The sequence below is a fragment of the Fukomys damarensis genome, unplaced genomic scaffold (assembly GCF_012274545.1).
Source record: "Fukomys damarensis isolate Sample0158 unplaced genomic scaffold, DMR_v1.0_HiC HiC_scaffold_23, whole genome shotgun sequence".
NCBI lineage: Eukaryota > Metazoa > Chordata > Mammalia > Rodentia > Bathyergidae > Fukomys > Fukomys damarensis.
Genome location: NW_022900935.1, coordinates 51266089 through 51275203, shown reverse-complemented (window position 1 = coordinate 51275203; position 9115 = coordinate 51266089).

The window sequence follows — 9115 nt, the reverse complement described above, 5'->3', positions numbered from 1 at the left end:
CTCTGCGCGGCGGGAAGGGCTTCGGTCCCAGCCCGGCTCTCCGGGGCCGTCGGGCTCCGGGAACTGATCGGACACTGTCCCCAAGTCAACCCGCCATCGAAGCGCAATTGGGGGGATGAGAGAAGAGAATAAGCGAAATGTAACTTTTACCCCCTGTTTACTCAGACTCGCCCTCTCTTCCATTCGGCATGTGACGTGATCCGCGACCCTCTCGGTGGGGACCCCAACCCTAGGAATGTGGCTTCGGACTCCGCGGGGACCAGCCCGTTGGGGCCCTGGCTGGAAACTGAAACTTCGCCGGGGCAGGTAACTTGGGGCCCCGGCTTCAGATTCTGGGCGGGGCGCGCCAGGGTCGAGGGGAGGGTGCAAGGTTGGGAGAAGGTTGTGCCTGTAGCGGTCCATCTGCCCGGCTCCTACCGGGTGGCGACAAGTAGCGGTGGGGCCAGGGGTGGAGCTCGGGCACTGCTGTGGCTTGGGGTCAGGGAGAGCGAAGGGATGCAGAGTCGCCCAGCTGCGGACCGGAGCCGAACGCTGGAAGAAACAGGCGACCTGGCGCCGGGCTGCCGGGGATCCCAGCGAGACCTCGCGGGCATCCGCTCTACTCTCCGACGAAGCCCATCTCTCTCCCCACCACTCCCATTTGCTGTAGTGGCACAAAAGCCCCGTCCCGGAGCAGACAACCCCCGGCGCTCCGGCTTCCAGCCGCTTCGAGTGCCCCCAAGGCACAGAGATCAATAGGTCAGCCCGCCCCACCCCCTCCACCGTCTTCCCAGAGGTTGCAGTGTCTCCTTTGGTGACTTCGGAGGACCTGCTCCGGTGGCTTCCCTCCCCCGCCACACCCCCAATCAAGTTTTGGTGTACAAAAGGTTTCCAAAAGAAATCTTGACTTTCGGGTTAGGGGTGTGGCTCAGTAGTAGAGCACCTTTTGGCATGCGCGAAGCCCAGAGTTCAATCTCTAGCACCACCCCACCCCACCCCCAGGAAAAAAAAACGACAACAAAGAAAACTTACTGTACACCAAAGGTTACAAAACAGTATTCAGTACGAAAAGCTGTTAAATGGCCCTACAATTAGAAACACACACACACACAACACGCCCTTTCCGAACAGGGAGGGCTTTTGGTCGGCCCTAGAGTGGAGCCTGGGGTTCTACAGGACTCCAGATCCTACCCGAATCCCTCTCCAAGAACTTGGATGGTTGCAGTTAAGAGACCTGCCCCAAGGCAGCCAATAACTCCACCCGGCAATTGTCCAGCCTTTGAGAGAGGTGTGGACTCATTAAGGGATTGGCCCCCCGGGGTCACAGGTGAGGGAGGGAGTGGAGAATGAGTCACTGCCAGCCGCTTGAGAACGGGCTTGCGAAGAAAGACCTCCCCTGAGTCACCCATTTCTGAGCTCTCTCCGAATGAACTGGGAAACTGGAGCCAAAAGCCTGGTTCTTAGCGGCTGCTGCCCTGGACGCTCCTCCCAGGCCCTCTGTCTGCTGCCTACCAATGGAAAGCCTCTCCTGATTATGGAAGGCTCCAAAGTCCTCTTTCCGAGGTACCCCAGTTACTCCTCTTCCAGCACCCTTTTCAAACTTAGCCACTCCTGTGCAGTGGTTTAATGGTTGCCTTGTGTTTACATGGCACTTGAAATGTGAGATCTGAGCTTCTTTTATCAGTAAACACTAATAAACCTAGGATAAGGACTGTGTCAAACATGCTTCTTTGGTTTTAGGTAGGCTTTCTTTGCCTTGCAGAGGTACTGACCCAGAGAAATGTTTAGTTTGTGTCCTAGCCCATCCTTGTCCAAGACACCACCTGAGCTAGGACTGCCTCCTCACTCTTCCTGCGCCCCTCTGCCCCGAAGAGACTGTTGTCCATCTGAGCAACCTGGTGACATTTGTAAAGTGAAAGTCAGAGCTTATGACTTCTACACCTGCTAAAGGCTCTCCCACCATACTTGGAACAAGCCCTGAATTCCCAAGCGTAGCTACAAGCTCCTGTGAGTTGGCCCCGCCCCACCTTCCCTTCCTCCAGGATGGGGCTGGGCTGGCCTTTTTTCTTCCTACCAGCTAGAATCCTGTTTGCCCCCATCTCCCTCAGCTTTTCATCATTCAGGTCTCAAGCTCTAAGGTGACCGAAAAGAAATTTTATGTCATCATATTGTATACCTAAAATGTAGCAATAAATTTAATGAATAAAAAAAATAAATTTGTGATTCCTCTAAACAAAACAGATCACACTACCTCCTACCAGTGGCAGAAATTGTCTCAGTTGTGTTATTTGTCTGCTCCACTCCCATTAGAGCACAAGCTCCCTAAGGGAATGTCCTTCTGTAATTTGGTCCTCTCTGTGCCTAGACCCGGGCCTGGCACTTAGATACTTGGCAAATATTTGTTGAGTAAGTGACCAAACTGTTATCAGAGGAAGGGAGTGGTGATGAAAGGGGGCTCTGAAGCTTGAAAAAAACTCTTTCCTGTCTTCAGACTGCTCTGGCCTTGTACTTCTTGATGAGGTTGGCAGATAGGAATGGGGGGAGAGAGAAAAGGCCTTTGGCTGCCATGGTCCTGGTTGTTCTGGTTCTGATCTGATGAACATACAGTGCATGCCTCTTGTCTCCCTTACTATCCAAGACAACACCTGGACTACTTGAGGAGGTCAAGGCTCGGTCCTTGGGGATTTCCTCTTCAATTACACCCTGCAGTCATCTCAAGGGTTTAAATTCCATCTTCACCAGAAGGACACCCAAACCTCCAGCTCTATCCAGAGCTTTCTCCTGAGTTTCAGACTCTTGTCGAACAACTTCTTGGCATCTCTAGATGGAGCACTTAGGCATCTCAACGACCCCATGTTCCTGAGACCAGGAGCTAGACAACCCAAACAATACGTAGCTAGGACACAGACTTGAGTAAAATGAGTTAAGCCTTGGGGAAACTGAACACAAGGGGAAGGGGCTCACTGATGTATGCTGTGAGAAGCTGGGGTTGCTCTCCTAATGTCCAGAGGCTTAGCTAAAAACAGGAACCACACTGTTTGAAAGGACAAGGGCCTGGATAAACAGGTAAACTCTGGAAAGTTGGGGTACAAGGGAAATCTGCCAAAGCCTAGCTAAAAATGGCTACGTTGTTCCATCATCTCATTTTTACATCCCCAACCAAAATAGCTCAACAATGTGCGTGGGAACCCCCAAATTTGGGCAACTCCTTGCAGCAAGAGCTCTTTTTGCTCTTTCTAGTAATTCATTCCCCAGTGCCATGCCCTAGACTTCATACTACCTCATCATCCTCGGGACAAGAGCCCAAAGGAAGGAGAGAACTGGTTCACACACAACTCAATTCTTGATCTCCCCCCAAACGTCCTCCACCATGTTGTTCTCTAGCTCCATCTCAAGCTTTTCCACCCTTGAAATCGGTCCACAATCCTTCCTGCATTTCTTTCAAATTCCACCTTCAATCTGTCTGCAAACCCTGCTCTGCCTACACAGTGTGTTCAGGAGCTGACTGCTTTCCATACCTTCCATCCTCGCTGTTCTGGTCCAGTCCACTGTGATCTCTTCAGCCTGTTTTCATCGTGGTTGCCACATGGGTCTTCTTAAGAACCCGGTGAAATCTTATCACGCCTCTCCACACAACCCTCTGATTCCTACTCATCTCAGTCAGAGGAGAAGCTGGAGTCCCACCCTGCATGCCTCTTCTCATCTCTCTGACCTCATCTCTTTATTGGTACCTCCCTCTCTTCCCCTTGTTCTTCTTTCGCTGTAATGAGTGGCCTCTGTTTTGAGGATCCACACAGCTCATGTCTTTGCCTCCGTCAAGCCTTTGCTCATTCCAGCAGGTCCCACTCTCGCCATGCTATGTAAAATTACAATATTCCAACCAGACACCGTGGCACATACCCCAGTTACGGGAGAGGCTGAGCCAGGAGGATTCTAAGTTCAAGACTAGCTTGGCACCTTAATGAGCCTGTGTCTCAAAATAAAAAATAAAAAGGGCCAGAGATCTATTTGAGTAGCAAGTAGGAAGGCACTGGGTCCCATCCCTAGTACCAAAAGGGGGAGGAGCAAAATAAAGAGATAAAAAGAAGACACAAAAGGGAAAGTAAGTGGCAGTAAGTCTAACATATGCACCTAGAGTAACAGAAGGAGATAGGGCAAAAACTAAAAACTAAATTAAGATAATAACTCAAATTTTAAAAATTAATGGAAGGCATTAACCACAACCCTATGAAGGTCAATAAAACATCCAATTAAGCTGTTATAGCAAAACTATTGAGAAAACAAAAGAAGGAGAGAAATCCTCCAAGCAGCCAAAGTGCCTTTAAAGCCACAACAATTATAAAACTTTTCTACAATAGAAATTGGGACAGTTGAATGTTACTTTTTCAAAAATTTGCCCAACTATAGATTTTCAACTCAGCAAAAATAGTCTTCCAGAAATAAAGTTAAACTCACAACATTTTAGACATACAAAACAGAAAATTTTTCACCAGCAAACTTACAGGAAAGTAAAGTACATACACTAAAAAGAATAATAATAAGCCAGACATCTTGGCACATACGTGTAGTCCCAGCTACTCCAGAGGCTGAAACAGGAGGATCACTTGACTGGGATTTTCAGGCCAATTATGGGGAACATGGCAAGGCCCCACGGCAAGAAAGGAAGAAAAATGCTTCCAGGAATAAAGCATCTAGAATTAATCCAAGCGCCCACGAGGTTGGCAGAACTATGCAGCAAGACCCTGTCTCAAAGAAAAAAAAAAAGAATGACAGCAGTAAATAGAAGTCCTTGAGGGCTGGCCATGGGGAAGTGAGACTATCCCAAGGCTCTCACATTATCTGGATAAAGCTCATTAGATCTGAGTACTAATTAATATTAAACACGGGTAAAATCCAAGGATGCATGTGCTACGTAGGATTATCACTAGATGAATTGTACAAGAGTGAATAATGTCCAATCTAATACAGCTGACGGACAAACTCAATGTAGACAAAACGTGTGAGTAATAAGCGTGATGAAATAGGTGGGATTTAAACCAAATTATATGAGTAACTAACTGTATTAATAAGTAAATTAATTGTTTTGATTATAAGATAAAACTAGCTATTAAATCACAAGCAAGGTCCTGAGTTCAATCCCTGGTACCCAAAAAAAAAAAAACCATTAAAGCTAGGCATGGTGGTACAGGCCCCATGATCTTATCACTAAAGAGGCTGAAGCAGGGCATCACTGCAAGTTTGAGGCCAGCCTGGGCTACATAATTCAAAGCCAGGCTGAATTATGTAGTGAGACCCTGTCTTAAAAACAAACAAGAAACTATCCACAGACTATCATGCAGAAAAAAGAAACAAAGATATTAGAATAAAAATAAGCTAAAGGTAATAGTGTCGATGAAGACAAACTAGGCAAACAGTAAAAGGCAATCTACAGAATGGGAAAACAATTACAAATCTGGTAGAGGTTATATATAAAGAACATACAAAAGGAACAATAACGATGAAAACCCAATTTGAGCCTGGTTTTCAAATAGGCAAGGTATTTGAACAGTCGGTCTGTCCACGGAAATACTATAACGGGATATAGCACAGTAGCAGAGCGCTTGCCTGATGAGGTCCTGGGTTCCAATCCCGGTATCAACAAAAACAAATATGCCAGTGAACAATAAGTACACAAAAAGATGCTCAATATCCTACTCAGCAGGGAAACACAAATCAGAATCACAGCCAGATGCCATCTCACACTCAGTACAACGCTATTACTAAAAAAGCTTCTTAAACCAGAAAATGTTCCAGGGGTGTATCTCAAAGGTAGAGTGCATGCCTGCCATGCCTGAGGCCTTGTGTTCCATCCCCAGTACTGCAGTAAATAAATAAATACAAACCAGAAAATGATCCACATTGGCAATGATGAGAAACCAGAGCCCTTGCCATTGCCAAGAGGGAATGCAAAACGGTATAGTCACTACGAAAAGCAGTATGACAGTTGCTCAAAGTTTCCTTTCCTTTCGTTTTTGGTCCCCCCCCCCACCAGCACTGAGAATTGAACCCAGGGCCTCCAGAATGAGCTACGTCCCAAGCCTCCCCTTCTTTTTTCTTTTTTGTTACCAGGGATCAAACTCAGGTCCTTTGGTTTGCAAGGCAGGCAGCAGAACCACTGAGCTGCATCACCCGCCTCCCCTTTTCTCCTTTCATTATTGTGAGTCAAGATCTGTCTAAATCACTATGTCGTCCAGGCTGGGCTCCAACTTGTAAATTGTTCACCCTCTGCCTCTGAGTGTTACAGTCACCGACATGCATCATCTTCAAAAATAAATACAGAATCATCGTATGATCCAGCAATTCTCCTTCAGAGCACACGCCCCGAAGATGTTAAAGCAGAGATTCAAACAGGTAGTAGTTGTACACCGTGCTCGTGGTAGCATCACCCACAGTAGCCAAATGTGGAAGCCACCCAAGGGTTCACAGGTGGATGAATGGGTTAATACAACAAGAACTGTCCACGCTGTGGCATTTTATCAGCCTTAAAAAGAAAGGAAATTCTGACATATGCCGTCACAGGAGTGAACCTCAAGGACACTATGTGCGTGAAATAAACCAGACACAAAGGACAAATACTTTATGATTCCACTTTTGTAAGATTCCTAGATCAGTCAAATTTATGGAGACAGTAAAAGAGCATTGCCAGGGGCTGGTATTGTTTATGAATACAGTTTTAGTTTTGCAGGCTGAAAAGAGTTCTGGAGGTCAGTTAAAAACTATGTGAATACACTTAACATTACTGACCTATATCCCTAAAAATAGTTAAGATGATAAATTTTACATGTATTTCACTGATTTTTAAATTTTTGAAAAGATAAACCATGCCAAATCTAGCCAAAAGATGCCAGGGATTTAGCACAGTGGTACCGCCCCCTGCCTCGCAAGCACAATGTCCTGAGTTCAATCCCAGGTCCTCCCTGCACCAAAAAAAAAAGCTAGCCAAAAGAAAGGCTTTAGGACAAAAAAGCATTTTAGAAATAGATGCACAGCATAATAATAATATGCTCAATTCACCAAGATGTATAACAATTCTAAATTTGTATATACCTAATACATATACCTTCAAAATATACAAAGCAAAAAATGCTTGGAATTATAAGACGATACAGACAAATCTGCAGCTGTAGTGGAAGTTATATATGTCAGTAACCGTTAGAACAAAGAACTGTAGGAGCAAAATTAGTAAGGAATAAATATGAACAACTGGATAGGCAAACTTTAACCAAAGGACATACATAGAATAGTGCATCCACAACTGTGGATCACAAATTCTTTTCAAGTATATATGGAATGTTTATCAAATGCTAGGCAAGATAGCAAGCCCCAACAAATTTTAAATGATCTAAATCATGCAGAGTACATTCTCAGACAATGATGCAAGTAAGCTAGAAAATAAGAATAAGAAGTTAAGTTGAAAATACATGTTTAGTGGCCAAGCTTGGTGGCTCACGCCTGTAATCCCAGCACTCAGGAGGCTGAGGCAGGAGTATCACTATGAGTTCAAGACCAGCCTGGACTACATAGTGAGTTCCAGGTCAATCTCTACTACATAGTGAGATCCTGTCTCAAAAAAAAACACAAAAATAAAAATAAAGAAGAAAATACATTTTTAGAAACTTCATATGTACTCCTAAATAACTCCAATTTTAAATTCATAATAGGCATTAGAAAATATTTTAATCTATAAGATAACAAAAATATTACATTCACAGGGAGTATAGGGTAGTGGTAAAGAACTCACCTAGCATGCTCAAGGCCTTGGGTTAAATCCCCAGCACCACCAAAAAAAAAAAACAAAAAAACTATATCCCCAAATTATATGTAGCTAAAGCTATGCTTAAGATGGAAAGCTATATTGTTAAATGTCTATATTAGAAAATAAAAGAGATTAAAATAACAGCAAGTAAACAAGGCACACACCTGTAATCCTAGCACTCTGGGAGGCTGAGGCAGGAAGCTCATAAATTCAAGCCTGGCAATTTAGCAACATAGGGAGACCTTGGCTCAAAACTTTAAAAAATAAATAAAAAGGACAGGGATATAGCTTAAAGCAAAGGCCATTGGCTCAATCCCTACTACCACCCTCCCCCCCACACACACAAAAAAAAGCAACATATCCTTGCTGATAAGTTAGAAAAAGAACAGTTAAGGGTCTGGGATTTAGCTCAGTGGCTCTGCTGTCTGCCTCACAAGCGCAAGGACCTGAGTTCGATCCCTGGTACCAAAATAATAAAGTCATCCAAGGCTGATAGAAAAAAACTTGTTTCCAAAAATAAAAAAAAAAAGAAAAGAAAGGATTAAAGAACAGTTAAGCACAAAGTGCAAGGAAATAGAATAGAAATATAGTCAGAAATTAATTGTTTGAAAAAGCCAATAAAATGAATAAACTTGTGGTGAGACTAATTTTTTTTAAACCACAAACAAGCTGCACAGCGTGTTATACTTCTGTAGTCTCTGTACTGAGAGGCTGAGGCAGGCGGATTCTTTGAACCCAGGAGTTTGATGCCATCCTGGGACAACAAGCTACCTTGTCTGAAAAAAAGATACAGAGAATCAATGCAGAAAGTAAAACAAAATATTTCTACAGATTTTTCTCTTTCTTTTTTGGTACAGAGGTTCAAACTCTGGACCTTGTGCTTGCAAAGCAGGCAGCAGAACCACTGAACTAAATCCCCAGCCACTACATATTTTTCAATCAAGTAAATAACAAGATAGGTGTGCTGGTGCACACTTACAATCCCAGCATTCTGGGAGGCCGAAACAGGAGGAACACCATGAATTTGAGGCCAACCTGGGCTATTTAGCAATATAGTGGACCCTATCTCAAAATAATAAATAAAAAAGAGCTGATGGTGCAGTTCAGTAATTCATTCCCCAAAACTACACACACACACACACGCACGCACGCACACACACGCACGCACACACACACACGGAGGAAGAGGGAGGGAAGGAAGAGGAGAAAAGAGGAGGAAAAGGAAAATAATGTATCACAATCAAATTGAGTTTATCATAGGGCTGGGATTTAGCTCTGGCACCACACCTGCCTGGCAAACACAAGGTCCTGAGTTCAATCCCCAGTACAAAAAAAAAAAAA